Source organism: Lissotriton vulgaris, chromosome 3_1 (genome assembly GCF_964263255.1).
Source record: "Lissotriton vulgaris chromosome 3_1, aLisVul1.2, whole genome shotgun sequence".
NCBI classification, from domain to species: Eukaryota; Metazoa; Chordata; class Amphibia; order Caudata; family Salamandridae; genus Lissotriton; species Lissotriton vulgaris.
In genome coordinates this window covers 151,086,422-151,105,653 of record NC_141689.1, presented here as the reverse complement: position 1 = coordinate 151,105,653, position 19,232 = coordinate 151,086,422, and the positions used below count along the sequence as shown (strand labels likewise).

The 19,232-nt window shown below is 50.8% G+C and overlaps 1 pseudogene across 1 annotated transcript in view; it reads left to right on the top strand.

Moving 5' to 3' along the window:
- Positions 1 to 8,459: 8,459 nt before the first annotated feature.
- The window catches only part of LOC147726128 (uncharacterized), a 261,305-nt pseudogene continuing 250,532 nt past the window's right edge, over positions 8,460 to 19,232 (top strand). Inside the window, exon 1 of the transcript XR_015309266.1 lies at positions 8,460 to 8,599. The product of XR_015309266.1 is annotated as an uncharacterized LOC147726128 (transcript). The remainder of the gene's footprint in view (positions 8,600 to 19,232) is intronic.

The following is a 19,232-nucleotide window of genomic DNA, read 5'->3' as shown; positions in this document are numbered from 1 at the left end:
ACCCAGCTCTCATTTCGGTCATCATTGTCGCGACCAGTGTAGTGGTGCTGTCCAGCTGAGTAGGGGGCACCGCTTCCGACGTGGCGCCCGTGGTAGTGTCATTGCTCAGCAGGGAGGCCTTATCAAAACTGAGCTTACGCCGGTTAGGGTCTCTTTTCCCCATGTTGGCCGATGGTTCGTCTGCCGCGTGCGGCAGCTAACTAGCCAGGTGGGGGGCAAGTGCTGAGGCCTAGTGAGAATTAGCCAGGCTAGCAGGGTAACGTGACAACTGTCTGTCAATGCTCTTGGCGTTCGGAGTTCTCGCAATGTGCAGGCCGTGTCAGGCAAGACAGAATGGGCTGTTAAATCAGGTTCCTGGCGGTCATCAGGGTAGCCAGCGTCCAGGGGATGAGTCTACCAGCTCACCGCTACTGACCATGCAACAGGGCCACAACTCTCTTTCAACTGTGCTGCCGGCGAGGCTAATGTGTCGTTGCTAGGCGGTAGAGCGCCCACCGCGCCACTGGCACAACCCCCAGGTAAGATGGCAGATCAGGGCTGGTGGTCCGCCGAGAGTTCGGTTTTCGCCCCGCTCCACACTGCAGATGGGCATAGGGGGAACCTCCAGGGGGGGTGAGGCGGGTCCGCCCAGTCTTGCAGCAGCCCCGAACCAAAGGGCGCCTACCCCCGCCCATGCGTCCCCTCCCGGCACCCGGGTCCGGCCCGCCTCCCGATCCCCACCTGGGACAGCCGCAACTCTACCCCCAGGCCCCGGCCCACGCACTAGGCCCGAGGCTGCGCGCGGCCCGGAACCACAGAGCCAGCATGGACAAACCCCCAGGCCGGCACCCGGAAAGCGAGCACAGACCCCCGGCACCTAAAGCGGACCCCAGACAGCAGGCGCAGCGCCCTGGCGCGGAACTTACCCGCGATCCAGGCGCAGGGAGAGCAGCCGCCGGTGGGGTGGTGATCCGCTCCTCCGACGATGTGTCCCCCTCCGGGCACCCCTGAGCCCAAGTCTGGTGTCAATCGGCGGCAAATCGCCGCGGCTGTAGGATGGTTGTGGAGAGCGGGGTTAACGAAGCCTCAGGCCCTCAGGATGTCGGGTTTAGGCCGCCCGGACGGCGGAGCTTTAAACAATGGCGGCCATCTTAGTCGCCTCCGTGGCCACGCCCCCCAGCTTTTCCAGTGAGTTCATAGTGCAGACAGATGCTTCAGAGCAAGGCGTGGGAGCAGTACTCTCACAGACCAACGACAAGGGCGGAGACCAACCTGTAGCTTTCATTAGTAGGAGGCTACTCCCCAGGGAACAGAGATGGAGTGCAATTGAAAGGGAAGCTTTTGCTGTGGTCTGGGCTCTGAAGAAGCTGAGGCTCTACCTGTTTGGAACTCACTTCCGTGTTCAGACCGACCACAGGCCCCTCAGATGGTTAATGCAGATGAGGGGTGAGAACCCAAAACTGTTGAGGTGGTCCATCTCCCTACATGGAATGGACTTTACGGTGGAACACCGCCCTGGTACAGAACATGCCAACGCTGATGGTCTGTCCAGATTCTTCCGCCTTAGTGAAGAGGACTCCCAAGAGGTTGGGTAGTTCTCCCCACTTTCGGCTGGAGGGGACACGTGTTAGACACCCTTGGCGTAGTTTTTCCCCTATCTTTTTGCCTCTGCCTCCTGTATTTTTTATGCTGTGCTGGATTTCGTTTTTGCTGGTTTAGATGCTTTGGACACTCTGCCACTGCTGACCAGTTCCAGAGTGAAAGTGTTCCTATAGAAATTGTCATATTGATTGGATGTACCTGATTGGCATATTTGTATCACCACAAAGTCCCTAATAAAGTGTACTGGATGTACCAGGGCTGGTGATGACAGATGCTACTAGTGGGCCTGCAGCACTGATTGTGCCACCCACATGAGTAGCCCTAAAATGGTGTCTCAGGCCTGCCACTGCAGTGCCTGTGTGCAGTCAGTGAACTGCCATGTCCTCCTAGCCAGTGTCCCCACTGGCTGGGCCTATCCCTTCCCTTTATGTACACATTGGTCACCCCTATGGAAGGCTCAAGGTACCCCCATGGGCAGGGTGCAGTGTATAGGAAAGGTAGCGCATGTACTAGTGCAGGTAACATGCTCTGGTAGTGAACAGCAGCCATTTTGTGTGCTCACTGCTGCAGGGTTATCTTGCCCCATAGACTAACATGGGGGAGGCTGGTCCCAATGGATACCAGCCTATCTTCCCACAGGAACAAGATGGGACATAAGTGATTGATATCCCTGAACTCAGAATTTAATAACACATCTTTTAGGAAAGGTTGTTTTTAAATTCTGTGTTTGAGAACAGTACTTTTAGAAAGTGACTCTTCTCTTGTCTAACCTTTCTGTGTGCCTGGGCCTGCTTGTGGATTGACTGTCTGGTTTCAGGGCGACAGGGGCTGGGGAGCCCCCAGGAGGTTGTCTGAGTCAGCCCGTGGTTGAAAGACTGCATCTGCAACTAGAGTGGTGGAAGGAGATAGCACCTGGGAGTGAATAGGGCTGTACCTGCCTGCCACAATGCTGGCTCGACCTCCTGCTGGGCGGTTGTCACCTCTGCCCCTCACACTGAAAGGAAGGAAGAAGCCAGGAAGCCCAAGAGCTCCAGCAACACCCAGAACTGGTTTAGACCGGGCTCAGGGCCCACTTGCACAAAGACTTCAAAGACTTTTAGGGGTATAAGAGAAGGACCCCTGACAATAGATTTTCAGATTCTACAATCAAGAGGAACCTCTGCCAGAAGAAGGACCGCTGAAGGAACTAAGGAAGACTGCCTTGCTGTGTGCTTTAAGGGCTGACCTGTTCTGCTGTTCAACTGAAGGAGAGAAGAGGGGGGGCTTTGCTGTGTGCTGTGACCCTGCCTGCTTTAACTACAAAGACTTTGCTGTGTGCTGTGTCTTAGACTGAATCTCCAAGGGCCTGAGAAGAGCTGGCCTCCTGTCCTGGAACCCAGGGTCAAAAGGTTCCACAGAAACTGAACTGCGCTGTGAAGATCGTGCTGTCTTGGCCTGGTGCGTGATTCATTTTGAACTGCTGATCGTGGGCAGAGATCGGTGTGCTCATCGGCACATATTCTGCGAGGGTTGGAGGTCCGTGGTGCCTCCTTTAATGAGCTCTGCCCCAACAAGATCTTGTGGCCGTGATGGCAGTCTAGTTGTGACCCGCGCCCTTAAAAATCACTGTGCCACTGAATTTACTGATGCCTGGGGCCTGAAATCGCCCGACGATCTCGCCGTCCCTTGCTGGGGCCGCGGAGACGGAGATCGAAGCCGCCGCGCTCCCATTGGCTAAGAAAAATGAGCCCCCTCAGTGAACGCCGCACTGGGATTGGCCCAGCGCCGCCACGTCATCATTGGAGCCGCACCGTGAGTGGCTACAGTCTCCGTGCCAACAGGCCGCAATGCCATTGGCTGACTCCTGGGTGTCTGCAGAGGCTTGTCTGTGGAGCCGCGACCTCATTGGTCTATCCCCGGGAAGCCTCGTTGGAAGACGCCGGAGCCGCGACAGAAGCGAGGACTTTCCTCACCGAGGGAGCCGCCCGAAGCTTCCCCCGCCTGCACGTCTGCCCCAGAGAGAGCGGAGTGAGTAATCACTGGTCCACCATCTCCGCGCCTGACAGGTATTACGCTCCCCGCCGCTCGCAAGAGATCGAGAACGGGCGGATAGCTGGGAGGACCAGCCGGGAGAGCGGAAGGGGGGTTAAGTGCATAAAGAGGCTCCGGGGGCCACCGCATTGAGAGCGCTTCGTAACCACAGCGCTAGATACGCCATTCAGCTCTATTTTTTTAAAGGACTTACAGTTTCTACTGATCTGCCTACTATTTTCAAAGAGATTGGGATAAGTTAACTGAATAACTTCCTAACCAAGTGCAACACTTTAAGAACGTGCTGAAATCGTGTAACTACTACAAATGATTCCTAACTTGCTAAACTAGATAAAGATATATTTTTTTGATAAACCTACCTGTGTGGTCTCAGTTTGTGGTGTGTTGTAGAAATACTGTGTGTGTTAAGTGCAAATATTGTACACATTGCCTTGGGGATAAGCCTGTCTGCTCGTGCCAAGCTACCTAGGGGGTGAGCAGGGGTTATCTACAGTGTGTGTCCCTTTACCCTGACTAGAAGCAAGGGTCCCTATTTGGACAAAGGTTCTTACCTCTGCCTACTAGAGACCCCCAGATCTAACACCTCCCCTTCCATCATGCCCCGAAGGATATCCTCACAAATGAGTGGCTTGAGGTGGAGAAACAGGGTATTCTGCGATTCTTGGGGACGCGGTATCACCTGGCGGACTTTGATTCCCAGTTTCCTGCTATTCCAGAGCTAAATTCTCTTTTGTCCTCTATGGCTTCTGCCTCTTCTTCCTCTTTGTCCTTGGAGGAGGTTACCCTGTCTGATCCGGTGGAGCATAAGGTGGAGTCTGCTCTCAAGCGTTCTTACGCCGCTTCTCACTTTGGGGTGCGTGCTATCATTTATGCGGCCTATGCTTCGCAGGTCCTGCTTAAGGATTTTGAGAAGCTGTTTAACTGTCTTCAGGATCAGGGGGACCCTACTCCTGTGTTGGCTCAAATGGAGGTCCTGGTACAATTCCTCTCGTATGTCACTTTTGATTCCTTGTGGGCTTTTTCCTCGGCTGCTGGGGCGATGGCGGCTGGAAGGAGGTCTCTGTGGACAAAACGTTGGAGTCTTGAGGCTGAACAGTAGGCCTTCGTCCATAAACTGCCTCTTGAGGGTCCCCATCTTTTTGGGAATGCGTTGAATATGATGGTGCAGCACTCAGCTAAGGAAAATAAGTTGATAACGCCTTTTGAGCATGCTCCTAAGAAAAGGTCTTTCTTCCAGAAGCAGGGTTTTGTCATCTCAGCCCTTTTGTGGTCGGGCCTGTGGTTTGGGGGCTACGTTCCATTAAAAATCCCGGACTCAGCAGCAGAAGCAGCAACAGCCTCCCTTTGGTGTAGGACAGAAGTGACTATGCCGCTGTGGGGGCTCGTCTCCGTTTGTTTCTGGACCTTTGGTCAGCTCTGATTTCTGACCAGTGGGTCTTTTCTGTCATCAGGTGGGGTTACCAGATTCCTTTCCAGGGCCTCCCCCCCCTGGATTGTTTTCTGGTTACCCCATTGTCAAGAGACCCCGTGCGGCGATCTGCCATGTTGTCCAGCATCACCATGTTGTTACGGAAATGGGCTATGGTGCTGGTTCCAGTGGAGGAAGGGGGCCTGGGGTTCTATTCCTCTCTGTTTCTTGTTCCAAAGCCCGATGGTTCATTCCACCTCATATTGAATCTTGTTCCCTGAACAAATTGGTGCGGTTGGATTATTTTTGGATGGGCCCCTTACAGTCTGTCATTTTGCTCATCCAGGGGGGCAATTTTTTGGCTTCCCTGGACTTAGAGGACGCTTATTTTCACGTTCCGGTCCATCCTGCCAGTCAGCGGTTCCTGAGGTTTGCTGTCAAGGGGAAGCAGTTCCAGTTTCAGGTTCTGCTGTTCAGCCTCTCCACTGCTCCCAGGACTTTTACCAAGGTGTTGGCTCCTGCTCTGGGGGTTTTACAACATCGGGGTTTCTTCGTGTTTCCCCTATATGATGATTGTTTGGTCCGGGACAGTTGAATTTTCATGTGGACGCTCTGAGCCGCAACCTTCTAATGTTCTGTACCATCTCTCTCTTCCTCTGTTCCAGTCCCTTTGCCTTTAGTTCGGGACTCCATGGATCGATCTTTTTGCGTCTCCTCTCAACTCTCTCCTTCTCCGGTTCTGGTAGGTGGTACTGTGTCTTCAGGCTTGGGCAGTGGATGCTATTTCGATTCCCTGGCTGCCTGCTCTTCTGTATGCATTCCCTCCCATCCCCCTCCTCCTGAGGGTGCAGCAGAAGATTCGGAGGGAGAAGGTTTCGGTCCTGTTGATTGCTCCTTGCTGGCCTCGCCGCCTTTGGTTTCCTCTCATGTTGCGGGTGGCGGAGGGTCAGTTTGTCCGGCTTCCTTTGTGTCCGTCTCCTCTTCAGTTTCTGCTCCTGTCTCTGCCTTGTCTTCGTTGTTTGCAGCTGACGGCTTAGCTCTTGAGTGGTTGACGTTAGAGTCTTTGGGCTGTTCGTCTGTGGTGGCTTGTGACATCCATTGGTCTTGCCAACTTTCGACCTTTAAGTGCCGTAGTCATTGGGGTTCTTTCTTTTGTTTCTTGGTGTTCTTCTCATGGGGTGAATCCTGTACGGTTAGTTCCTACTTCTGTGTTAGACTTTCTCCAAGATGGTTTTTTGAAAGGCCTTTCCCCTTCCACGTTGTCTGCTCAGTGAGTGGCGGTTCGTGCTGGTCGGGGTCCTGGGGCCTCCTTGGAGGGTGTTGCCACATTGGTTTGTCCGCTTCTTCTGAGCTTTCGGCTTCGTCAGCCAGTTTCTCCTGTTCTCGTGGGGTCTACAATTGCCCACTTTTGAGCCTTTGATGGAGGCAGATTTGTTGTGGCTGTCCGCTAAGGTGGCTTTCTTGTTGGCCATTACCTCAGCTCGCCGGTTGGGTGAGTTGGGTGCCTTGCTCATTTTGTTTCCTTATTTGCAGTTCCTTTTGGATCGGGTCATTTTAATGCTTGATCTGTCCTTCCTGCCTAAGGTTTCTTCAACTTTTCATTTGTAGCAGGAGGTGATTCTTCCTGATTTGCCTGCTGAGGGGGATTCCCTTGTTCCCCCTTCCTTGGATATTCGCAGGGCTCTCCAGATTTATCTCCAACGTTCCCTGGGGTTCCGGAGTTCTCCTGCCCTGTTTATCTCCTGTGGGAGTGTGGCTAACGGGAAAAATGTTTCTACTTCCCCGGTCAGTTGGTGGGTGCGTTTGGCGATCTGCCAATCTTACAAGTCTTTGGTTTTGCCTCCTCCGTCTCATGTGCAGGGTCGTTCGATGCTTTCTGTGTCTGCTTCCTGGGCTGAGGCGGGGGGGTTCTCTATCTAGGAGGTCTGTAAGGCAGCCACTTGGCAGTTTCAGCACACATTTGTGCAATATTATAGGCTTGATGTTTTGCACGCCTCTGCTGACAGTTTTTCTGTTGGCGTCTTGAACACTGTTGTACATTGATCTTTTATTGAATAAAGTTTTGTACTCTGCATGAATCCCTGGTGTCCTGCGTTTTTTTTGGTTCTCTGCTTGTGAGTTCCTCATGTAGTAAGGACTGGGACGGGGAGGACCCTTGAGGGGGTAATATCTTGTTACTTACTGGTAACCTTCATTACCCCGTAGGGTCCTCCCCGTCCCAGTCCTCGACCCTCCCGCTGTGTTTGTGTCTTAGTCTTAGTGATAACAGACATGGCAGTAGGTGGGCAGGGCTTTTGTACCTTAAACATATTGGCGTTGTGATTGGCTGGGTGGAGGCAGGACTGGCTCACGTGCTAAGGATTGGGACGGGGAGGACCCTAATCGGGGTAATGAAGATTACCGGTAAGTAACAGGACATTACTGGCACCTGAGGCAGCCTAAGCAATTTTTATGCAAAACGATACACACAAAAACTGCCACAGGCATTCATCAAATACACAAAGAATTAAATATTTGATTTGATTAACAAAGATTAAAAAAATGTTAACTTAAGTGGTCAGGTTGGAGCTTTTTTAAATCCATTTAGGGCCTTTCTTCCATATTAAATTCTATTTGATTAACCAACACTGCCCTCATAAATCAATCTCAGGATACCTATTAGTTTCTAGCGTCCAATCCTAATTTTTTTCACATTTACATAAGAATGTCAAATTTTCAATTTTGCTTCTTTATTCATATACACTTTATTCATCTGTTAACAGAATCTACTTTTCTGAGAAGGTATTCCTAGACCACAGGCTAAGAACCACCTTTCTAGATAGCATGCAGTGGCCAACAGAGTAAAGTACAGTTTGTGGAAGGCCCCTCATAATATAGTGTCACTCATTAGGTAATGGACTGTCACTCGTAGACACACTGAAACGATAGAAGGGTTTCACATCATGAAAACATGGCAGCTATGTTCTCTGCTTCCACCACGTTGGCGGTGTTGTGCACATTTTGTCCTCAGTTTCACTACTCACACTTGTCATTCACGTCCTTTCTCATTGAGATGGAATTCTTGGCTTGTGAGACACAGAGAGGAAGTTCACTTTGTAGATCACTGTCTCTCATCTGATGCGATTTCACAACTTGTCCGACCCGGCAGGCGACACCTGGACATGTTGGACCCACCGTATGTGTGTTGCACCGTCAATTGACAGGCACGTGATCTAAGAGTGAGGTTTATCTGCAGAGAGGTTTGAAAGGTTAAGACCCAGACAGCCAGGATCCTTGTCGTCTACAAAGGTTACGTTTATCCTCTTGCTCGACTACGTCATCTTCCAACAGAGCTGCAGGAGTATTGAGGAAGCCTGTTCTGCAAACGCTGCACGTGCAGTCAGCTGAGTTGTCCGTTTCCGATGATCTCGCGAAGAGAGCGGAGGGCACTGAAGCCAGCACTGAGGTCTGAGGGAACTGACGAGTGTGGGTGAAGGATGGCTGCGGTGCTCACTCCTTCGCTGCTGCTGCTGCTTCTCGGGCACCCCCTGACTGCAGACCACCTCGAGGGACCCGGCCCTACAGACAGCGGGGGCCCAGGTAAGACAGCGGCGTAGGAGGTCAAACTGGGACCCGTATGTACAACGAGCAACTAAAAACATACAACTAAACACATGGAATAGCACAATGCTTGTTTACCTCTGAAACTATTTGCTTTAGTCAGCTTTTTTGGTCTATATCTTATTGATCACCCAGTCTTGTATCTCAAGTAAAACATTTTGGTCTCCAACTTACTGGCCACTCAGTTTTGTATCTCCAGTTGCTTTTTGTTCCAAACAGTTTTAAACAAGCATTGGTAAATGCACCAGGCTTAGCCTTTGCGATTAATAATAAGCTGTTTTGTTGTAAGTTTTAGCTTACTGAGTAGTTAGTTGCACAATATGTGGAGAAGTGTGGCTCAATGGTTGGAGCGGCAGACCCTGATGCAGAGGTCTAGCCCGGGACCAGGGTTCAATTCCCCGCCTCGGCGGGTCTTGGGCTCAAAATTCCACGTACCTGATAATTCTCGCCTCGGTGCCTATTCCAATCATGGAGTGCAACTCTGGGCAATAGCTTGCTTAATCTCCACAACGGCCCCCACAACGCTAAGGATACCTGGCCTCCACCTTGGGGGTGCCCAGGAGTGGACGCCTCACAGGGAAAGCCAGGATGGGTTCCACAGCGGTATTCGTACAAGCGCCTTGAGACCCTTGCGGGTGAGTAGTGCGCAATACAAGTATCAATTTACATTTACAATATAAGCTATAGAAAGTCTGTTAAAGTGCTATGTCTTGTTTATGTACAAAATATTGTGCTCTTACTAGTGACATAGTGCAGGTAAGTAATAGCAACATTTTGAAAAATGAAATGAAAGAGGGAAATAATATAATTAATGGATGTAATACCAAAATTATATATATGGAAGAGTTCTGACAACTTTGGGACTGGCGCCATCGCACCTGCTGAACTATTCAAATCATGCCTCAAGTGTCTGTAAAGTAACTGCACTTTTGACTGCTGTTTAGTAGTAAAATATAGCAATATTTGGTGTTTAGAGGATTTAGAGGTTTGGCCCCGGTGCCACTGCACCTCCATCACCATTCAGATCATGACTCTATTGCCTGTATCCCAACTACACTTGCGGCCACCTGTTCAGTAGTAAAATATTTCAATATTTGTTGTTTGGCGGGGTTCCTAGAGCTTTGGGGCCTGGTGTCACTGTACCTGCTACACCATTGAAATCATGACCGTGTGCCTGCAAGGTAACTACACTTGTGACTGCTTATTTAGTGTTCAAAGTATAGCAAAATAGAGGAGTTCTCACAACTTTTGGACCCGGTGCCACTGCACCTGCAGCATCATTGAAATCATGGCACTTGTGACTGCCTGTATAGCATAAAGTTTAGCAATATTCTGCATTTAGTGGGGGGTCCCTAAAGCTTAAGGCCCCGGGGCAACTGTACCTGCGGCACCATTCAAATTAAGCCCCTTTTAACTGCAATTATGTCTGGCTATGTAATTGCAACATATAGCAATATTAGGTGTTTCTAAGAGGTCATGACAAATGTTGGGCCCGGTGCCACAGCACCTGTTGCACCATTCATATCATGATCCTGTTGTCTGCCTGCTAACTGCACTTGTGACTGCCTGTTTAGTAGTATTAGGTGTTTAGTGGGGTGCCTCGACGTTTTGGTGCTAGTGTTACAGCACCTGCTGCACCATTCAAATCATGACCCAAGCTCCAACTACCACTAGTACAGGGAAGAAGTCTTTTTAATTTCATTTTTCAGAGATGTCCTGGCAAAAGATGAACCTAGGCAAATGGAGCTTGAGCCCGTCCCTTTTCAAATAAAATCAGTCCCAGTTAGTACACCCGCAATACAAACAAGAATCCTTTCAACTGTAGCCTTTCAAAGAGAATATAAGAGAATATAAAATATGCCTCCACTGACCCACTGTCGCCAATGGTATTTATTTCAAAGAACTTTTCGTCTTGCTAGATTTAGCATTTTTGAGAGAAGCAGTTGTAGGGATAACAATTTCAAGGAAAATGCCCAAATAGTGGATTTTTGCTTTGAGTTCGTTCCCAGTGCTTATAAACTAACTGGTTTCTTAAGAAACTTGTAATTTGTTTTTTAAGTGAGACGATTTGTGTAGGGTTTTTCCTTTCGAACTAGGTATTTTGGTGTCTCTGACAAGAATGAGATGGGAACAACCACAAACCTGACTGCTCTCAGCTTCAAAACAAAATATTGACAAGCTCATGCATTCATTAAAGCAATTGGCAAAGAAAAAAATGAGGGCTTTGGAAAGCAGAAAAGAAATAGCTCTTAGTGCTCTTTGTTGACAAGAACCCCCATCTCCTCTCCGCCCCACACAGATATACTCAAAACAAGTCTAGAACAGCCGTGCCCCCTCCTGATTTAAGATTTCTGTCAAGTTTAATTCATTTATAATTATCAGGATTAGCTAGGGTGATGGCTGGAAGATTAGAAGAATTCGGCCATGTTTCCATCAGGAAACAGATATCCGGTGCATGAGAGGTGATTAAATCCCATATCTCGGTCACATGGTTAGCTAGCGATCTCACATTACGAAGGAGGCTTTTGATATCCTTCTTAATAAGTTTGGGGCTCAATTTCGAAGATGGCAGTTGTAGCATGCCATCAGGCCCTCTAGGATAAGGGTAAAGCTATTGGTGCATACAAGTTGATGACGGGTGCTAACTTTATTCGGTGTCCTCAATGGATGAACAGAAGCCAATGAGCACTAGTATCGGTGGAATCTGTTACATCTTTCTCTGGGAGTACCAGGGGTCCTGGTGACATCCAGGCATGGACGAACTTGCCTTTGGCACTCCCGCTGCTCTCGTCCGGCCTGGCAAAGGCTTTTACAGCCCTATGCAGTAGAGAGCTGACTACAGCCTCACTGGAAGTGGGTCACTATGCTTTCTCGCACAAACAACTACTGAAGCTGCAGCGGGCTGAAAAGCAAAGACTCAGTGACTAAAGGCGGCAAGGAGCAGTAATTACAACAAAAGTGTCTGAGCACTAGTAGCAATGAGACAGTGCATTAAAATTGGCTCCTACTAATGTCTGATACTCAAAAAATATACAAGAGGCATCAAATAAAAAAACAGGATAAAAACTGGCCTGAACAATAACATCAGTAAAAGCGTATGAGCCTTAATCCGCCCGCACTTGATCTGCCATCTCCCGCTGGACTCCTACTGCAAGCCATTGGAAGGTGACCTGTGGGTCCTCAGCATCCAGGGGTGGCTGAGGTGGTGGGTGGTACCTGTTGGATATTTGTCAGGGGATTTGGAGATGCCATGACGCTGCTGACCCTCTCTGGGTGCCGGAGATGGTTTTCCTATGGAGTCTAGTAGCTCTTGGAGGATGTTGTGGTAGATGGTTGGAAGGTTTTCTTCATCACCATCATCATTGGTGGTGTCTGGGATAATGTACTGAGCAGAAAATAAGTGTTTGTCCTCTGCATTGAAAGGGCAAATACTATTGTTGCTGCCTGTTATATGTTGACATGTTGTTAAGCATTAAAAAATCAAAGTGCATGCCACTTTCCATTCTCCTGTGTTACATGGCACACCTGTTACATAAAGCTGAGTATGGCCATTTACACTGTCCATGAATGCTACATGTCAGAATTTGTAAATAAGGCCCCCTTTCAAGCTACACTTAGCGTGAAAGGGGGGACAATGGGTGATGCCGTGTGTTAGACCTGGCATGTTTGGCGTCGTTTCCGCTGTCTTTTTGGCTTCTACCTCCTGTATTTTTGATGCTGTGCTGGATTTCGTTTTTACTTTCAAATTTGTTTTATTGGTTCCAAGAGCATCATTAGACATTACAATGCAAGGGAGTCGTAGTGGGCAAAAGAGGCAATAAAGCAAATAAGATCTACAGTATACAGAAAGCATATGAATGTTCATTTGTGCCTGATAGAACAGTGACATGGTACTAGAGGTGCAGACACTCCTTGCCACGCAGCAGTAAAACCATAATAAGAAAAACCCCAACTGTAGCCCCCCCCCACTCCCCCACCCTACCTCCCGGTTCCCACCCCGCCCAGTGTGCCAGTCATGTGGGGCCAGCAAGGCTCTAGCTATATGATAATCAAAGCGGTCACTCAGGTGGATGTATGGGGTCATTCGTGTTCGAGGTGAGTCTAAGAATACGTAGGTATTTAGGGCACGTGATCTCATTAAATTCCCTGGACAAGAGGGAGAGCAGAGGGAGCCACACTTTCTGGTAAGCAGCTGTGGACTGCGTAATCGTGGCGTGAATGCGTTCCATGCCCAGGGTAAACCATATCTTATGTAACCAGCCCGTGTGAGTAGGTCTGGTGGTGGAGCCCCATAGGGATAGGAAGTGTTGTGTCGTGGCCTGCATAGCCACTCCCATCTGACGACCTCTAAGGGATTTCAGGGGGAATGTGAGTGCGTTGGGTAAACCCAAAATAGCATATGCCGGGAATCTGGGTATTTCGGTATCAAACACGGAATCAATGTCGTCTAGGACAGCTTTCCAATAGTCTTGAACCTCTCTGCATTCCCATAGAAGGTGTGTTAGAGTGCCCCATTCCCCACAGCCCCTCCAGCATGACGCGCTGCGTGCGGGGTTGCCTTTGTTAAGCCGAGCCGGCGTGAGGTGCCAATATATAGCCAGTTTCGTCGCTGTTTCCCTGGCAGCTGTGTTGCGGGTGGTGTGCGCAGCTCTATAGTAAACATAACTCCATTCCTTATGGGACAGTGTTCTCCCCAGGTCTGCCTCCCAGCGCCTCTGGCCCGCTGTTTTGCCTGCCGGGGGAATTGGTGTAAGCATTTTGTAAAGGTCTGTGATGAGGTGTTTGTCAGAGTCCTTCGTCACCAGCCATTTCTCGAAGACTGTCATGGGCCTGCCTACCAAGGGGAGAACGTCCGGATGGGTGAGCCAGTTTCGGAGTTGGAAATATTGAAATAGCTGAGGGGATACGACATCGTAGCTGTGGGTTATGTATGTGAGAGAGAGGAAACCTTGCAAGTCAAAAAGGTGACCGTTGGGGAAGCTGCCAATTCCGCGCCATTGCGGAAAGGTACTAGGATCCTTGCCCGGAGGAAACTCCGGGTTATCCAGAACAGGCATAAGAGGAGAAGGTAAAGTAGTGAGACCCCGTTTGACCGCAACCGTGTTCCAGACCTGCAGGACAGTGCGGGTGATAGGGGATCGCAACATGTAGCGTGGTCTATGTTGTCGAAGAAGAAACGGGATCTTCCAAAGGGAGGTACCCGCCATTGCTCTTTCCTGGAATAACCAGTGCTTTTCGGACTCTGGCCTAAACCATTCTACCAAGTATCGGAGTTGCGCCGCTTGGGTGAGTAGTTGCACTTTAACAAATTCAGCGATGACATCACGGACTTCGTCAGCCCACATGCCCTCGCCTCCGAGAACTACATTCTTTTAGGAGACCTCAACTACCACCTTGAAAACAAACAAGACAGCAACACCACACCACCACCCTGCTGGACAACCTGGCCAATCTCAGACTCAAACAACTTGTCGACACCCCCACCCATGAAGCCGGACACACGCTCGACCCTATCTTCACCTCTAGCAAGCACATCTCCTTCGATCGCACCACAGCTCTCCACTGGACGGACCACAGCTGTGTTCACTTCAGCTACAAAACCACCCCGACCCACAGCCGCCCTCAACCTATTCCTCGGAGAAACTGGAACAAGATCACCACCGACCAACTCCTCACATCGCTCAACCAAAACCCACCCGCCCTCTCATCGGACCCAAACCAAGCTGCCACCAACCTCAAACAATGGATCACCCACAGTGCTGACGAATTAGCACCCCTGAAAAAGCACCAGATCAAATCAACCAGCAAAAAGGCTCCCTGGTTTAATGATGACCTTAAAACATCCAAGAAGCTATGCCGCACCCTGGACAAAACTTGGAGAAAAAACCCAACCACCGACAACATGGCCACCCTCAAGGCAGCCACCCGCAAACACCACCAACTGATTCGATCCGCCAAGAAATCAGCATTCAAGGATCGTCTCGACAACAACACTCACAACAGCAAGGAACTTTTCAACATCGTCAAAGAATTCACCAACCCCACCGCAGCATCTAACGACATCACTCCCTCCCAAGACCTCTGCGATGCGTTATCCTCCTTCTTCTACAACAAAATTGCCGACATCCACAACAGCTTCGAGAATACTCCCAGCGACCAACCCTCCCCACCCCCCTCAGATCCTACTCCACCAATTAACCACCTTAGCGCTTGGAACCCAATCACCACTGAAGACACCACCCGCCTAATGAACTCAATCCACTCTGGCTCGCCAACCGACCCCTGGCCCCACCACATCTTCAACAAAGCAGACTCCATCATCGCACCTCATCTCCGTGATGTCATCAACTGCTCGTTCAACTCTGCCACCTTTCCAGAAAGCTGGAAACACGCTGAACTCAGCGCCCTTCTGAAGAAACCCACAGCAGACCCCTCTGATCTTGAAAACTACCGCCCCATATCCCTCCTCCCATTCCCGGCCAAAGTCATTGAGAAAGCCGTCAACAGCCAGCTCGCCGCCTTCCTTGAATCCAACATCTCCCTCGATCCATCTCAATCCGGGTTTCGAGCCAAACACAGCACCGAAACCGCCCTCATTGCAGCGACGGGCGACATCCGAACACTACTGGACAACGGAGAAACAGTGGCCCTCATTCTACTTGACCTCTCCGCCGCTTTCGACACAGTCTGCCACAGCACCCTCATACAACGCCTCAGCAACATCGGCATACATGGAAAAGCCTTGGACTGGATCACCTCATTCCACGCTGGGAGAACTCAAAGAGTCCGACTTCCCCCATTCAACTCAGAGGCCACCGAAGTCATCTGTGGCGTACCTCAAGGATCTTCACTCAGTCCCACCCTCTTCAATGTCTACATGAGTCCACTTGCCTCCATCGCGCGTCAACACAACCTTAACACCATCTCATACGCCGACGACACCCAGTTAATCCTTTCCCTCACTAAAGACCCTAACACCGCCAAAACCAACCTTCACAAAGGCATGAAAGAAGTAGCCGAATGGATGAAACATAGCCGTCTAAAACTCAACTCAGACAAAACGGAGGTGCTCATCCTAGGATCTTCCCCCGCTACTTGGGACGACTCTTGGTGGCCTTCCGCTCTGGGCACAGCACCCACACCCACAGACCATGCTCGTAACCTTGGCTTCATCCTAGACTCCTCTTTCTCGATGTCCAGACAATTCAACGCAGTCTCATCCTCCTGCTTCAACGTACTCCGCATTCTCAAAAAGATCTTCCGCTGGATTCCCCTCGAGACAAGAAAGACTGTCACCCACGCACTGGTCACGAGTCGACTGGATTATGGTAACACACTCTACGCTGGAATCACAGCAAAATTACAGAAAAAACTCCAACGCATCCAAAACGCTTCAGCGAGACTCATATTAGACATCCCTCGCCAAGATCACATCACCAGACACCTAAAAGACCTCCACTGGCTTCCCTTCAACAAAAGAATTACATTCCGCCTTCTCACCCACGCACACAAGGCCCTCTACAATCAAGGACCCGAATGCCTCAACACACGACTGTCCTTCTACAAACCCACCCGCCAACTAAGATCGTCCAATCAAGCCCTCGCCGCAATCCCGCGCATCCGAAAATCCACCATGGGTGGCAGATCCTTCTCCTTCCTTGCTGCCAAGACCTGGAACTCACTCCCCACTCACCTCCGCCTTACTCAAAACCACATCTCCTTCAGAAAAGAACTTAAAACCTGGCTATTCAATAAATAATGAACCCCTTCCCCAAGCGCCTTGAGACCCCCTGGGTGAGTAGCGCGCTATATAAATGCTCAAACTTGAACTATTGATTGATTGAAGACCACCCTCATCTGTGGACCTGTAAGCTAAGTGTTTAGTTAGGCGCGCCCGTTTGCCCTCCCAGATGAAGTGATGGATAGCCGCTTGGAGGGCTTGAATGGTACCCCTAGGGGGGAGCATAGGGAGAGTCTGAAAAAAGTAACGCTTTTTCCGCGTCAATGGCCAGCAAGGCTGAGTCCGAGTTCTGAAAGTGAGCCTTATCGATCAGATGTAGAATACGTTTAGTGTTGTCGCTGCATTGGCGATTGGGGACGAAGCCGGATTGATCAGGCTCCAAGATCCCGGGCAGACATGGGCCAAGGCGCGCAGCCAAGATCCCAGTGAAAATCTTCATGTCCAGGTTAAGTAGGGATATGGGGCGGAATGCTGAGCAGCCGGAGGGTTTTTTGCCTGGCTTGGCTAGCACGACAATCTCAGCCGCCAACATGTCAGGGGGGATAGATCTCGGGCCCTCGAAGGAGTTAAAAAGTCGGGTGAGGACCGGGGCTAGCAGTTGACAAAATGGTTTTATAAAACCCAGCAGAGAATCCATCCGGACCCGGGGACTTCAGGGGGCGCAGACAAGAGATAGCTGCAGTGACTTTGTCTAAGCGAATAGGGGCGTTCAGGGAATTTACATTGTCTTGGGACAACTCCGTTACATTCGCCGATGCTAAGTATCGATGGCCTCCTCCGGCGAGACTTCGTCAGCTTTGTATAGCGTAGCGTAAAACGTACGGAATGCTTCTGCTATCTGAGCCTCGCCAAAGATGTCCTGGCCGGACTCGTCCTTCAGGCTAGTAATTTGGGAGCTTTGGGTCTTCGCTCTCAGGGCGTTAGCAAGTAAGCGGCCTGTTTTGTTCCCCCCGACGTAGTAAGAGTGACGCAGGCGTAGAGCGGCAAATTCCGCCTGGTCCGTATCTAGACTAGCCAGCTGGGCTCTGGCGGATTTAAGTTGTCTCCAGACTCTTGGGGCGCCGGTGTGGCTATGGACCCTCTCGAATTCCGAGACACGGGCCGGGAGGTCAGCCCTCTTTGCTTTGCGTTCCTTGGCCTCCACTGCCGCAATGGCAATGAGCTCGCCTCTGGCTACAGCCTTCAAGGACCCCATAGGGCGGTCACGGGGGTCTCTGGAGTGTCATTAAGCGCCAGGTAGTCGATAAGGCATGTGTGGAGTTGTTTGGTAACTTCCGTCCGCTGCAGGAGAGTCTCACGTAAATGCCACGACCCAGGGGGGCGAGTGGACCTGGGGACCTGTATAGTTAACTCCACAGGGTCATGGTCAGATAGCGCCGCAGGGACAATGTCAATGTCTTTGAGAATAGGGAGCAGATCAGACGAGCCCAAGATGTGGTCCAACCTGGCGTATGTGTGGTGAACATGTGAGTAGAATGTGAATTGCGATGAAGTGGGGTGTGTAGATCTCCAAAGGTCCATCAGACCTCGGTCCAGCAGCCAATCTTTTCCAGCAGCCGTGATGGCTCCCGTGTCCCCACTCCGACGACCTGATCTGTCCATGTCTGAGTCCATTACTAAGTTAAGGTCCCCCCCGATAAGCAGAAGCGAGGCTGGGGAATGAAGGGACTCCGAGGAGGCTTGTTTCAGGAAGGTTTCTTGGCCCGAGTTCGGGGCGTATAGTAAAGCGGTGTCCCCCTAGAAGAAAGGTGTGAGCTAGCAGCCTGCCCTTGATCTCCCCCACTCTGTCCCCCACGGAGCCGCGGAAGCACTTGGAGACTAAAATACCCACTCCCGCCTTCTTTGTTGGGAGCGAGGAAAAGAGCTGTTGGGGAAAAGCGCGCGAGCGCATTCTGTGCCAATCCTTAGGTAAGAGGTGGGTTTCTTGGAGCAGGCATATATCTGTCTCAGAGTTCTCCAGGTACGAGATCACCGCCCTCCTTTTAATCGGGTTGTTCGGACCCTTAACATTAAGCGTCAATACCTTCAGAGTGGACTCCATCACGGGGGATCGTGTAAGCCCTGAGCTGTATAGTAGCAAACTTCCTTAGGGACTGAAGGAGTGAAACACAACAAGGTCACCGCTAGCATTCCCCTTTCAGCACACTGCCCCCCCCCCACTCCCCCTGAACTTCTCCCTCCTAAACAACTTAACTGTCGAACTGTCTACTCATAGTCCATAGCCATAGTCCCAAAATTAAACATGTCCCCCCCTCCCGTCTCCCTCCCCCAACACTCCAACCAAGAAAAGACATAGTCCCAGTCCTGTCAGTTCACCCAGGGCCGTGGTAAAGGTTCTTACAAGGGTCATATCCGATGGCGGCCGTTCCAGCCCCCCACCCAACCACCCCCCCCCTCCGGCACCAGCGAGGGTCATGCTGTGAGTGATCTCCCATCTCGGGTATGAGTTATTCGGAGGAGGATGTCTCTTTGGCCACCTTTGCCACTGCTGTTGCCTTTTCCTGTGAGATGATGGCCGCGTCGGGCTTCAGGTGACGTGAAGGGGACCGTCTCCGGCCCACCATCTGCCAGCCCCCCCTGGAGGGTCCCCGCGGAGCTCTTGTCGGCGGTGCATCGGCATCCTGGTCGATTCCCAGAAGGGTGCAGGTGTCCGTAAGTGATCTCAGTTGATGCAGGGTTCCATTCCACTTGAAGATCAGTCTGAATGGGTGACCCCAGGAGTAAGGGACCTCCTGGCTACTCAGAAAGTCCGTCGCTATTCTAAACTCCTTACGTTTCTGCAATGTTATGGCCGACAGGTCCTGATATAGGGCGACCGAGTTGCCCTGGAACTGAAGGGGTTGTGCTTGTCGGGCCTCCCGTAGGATCCGC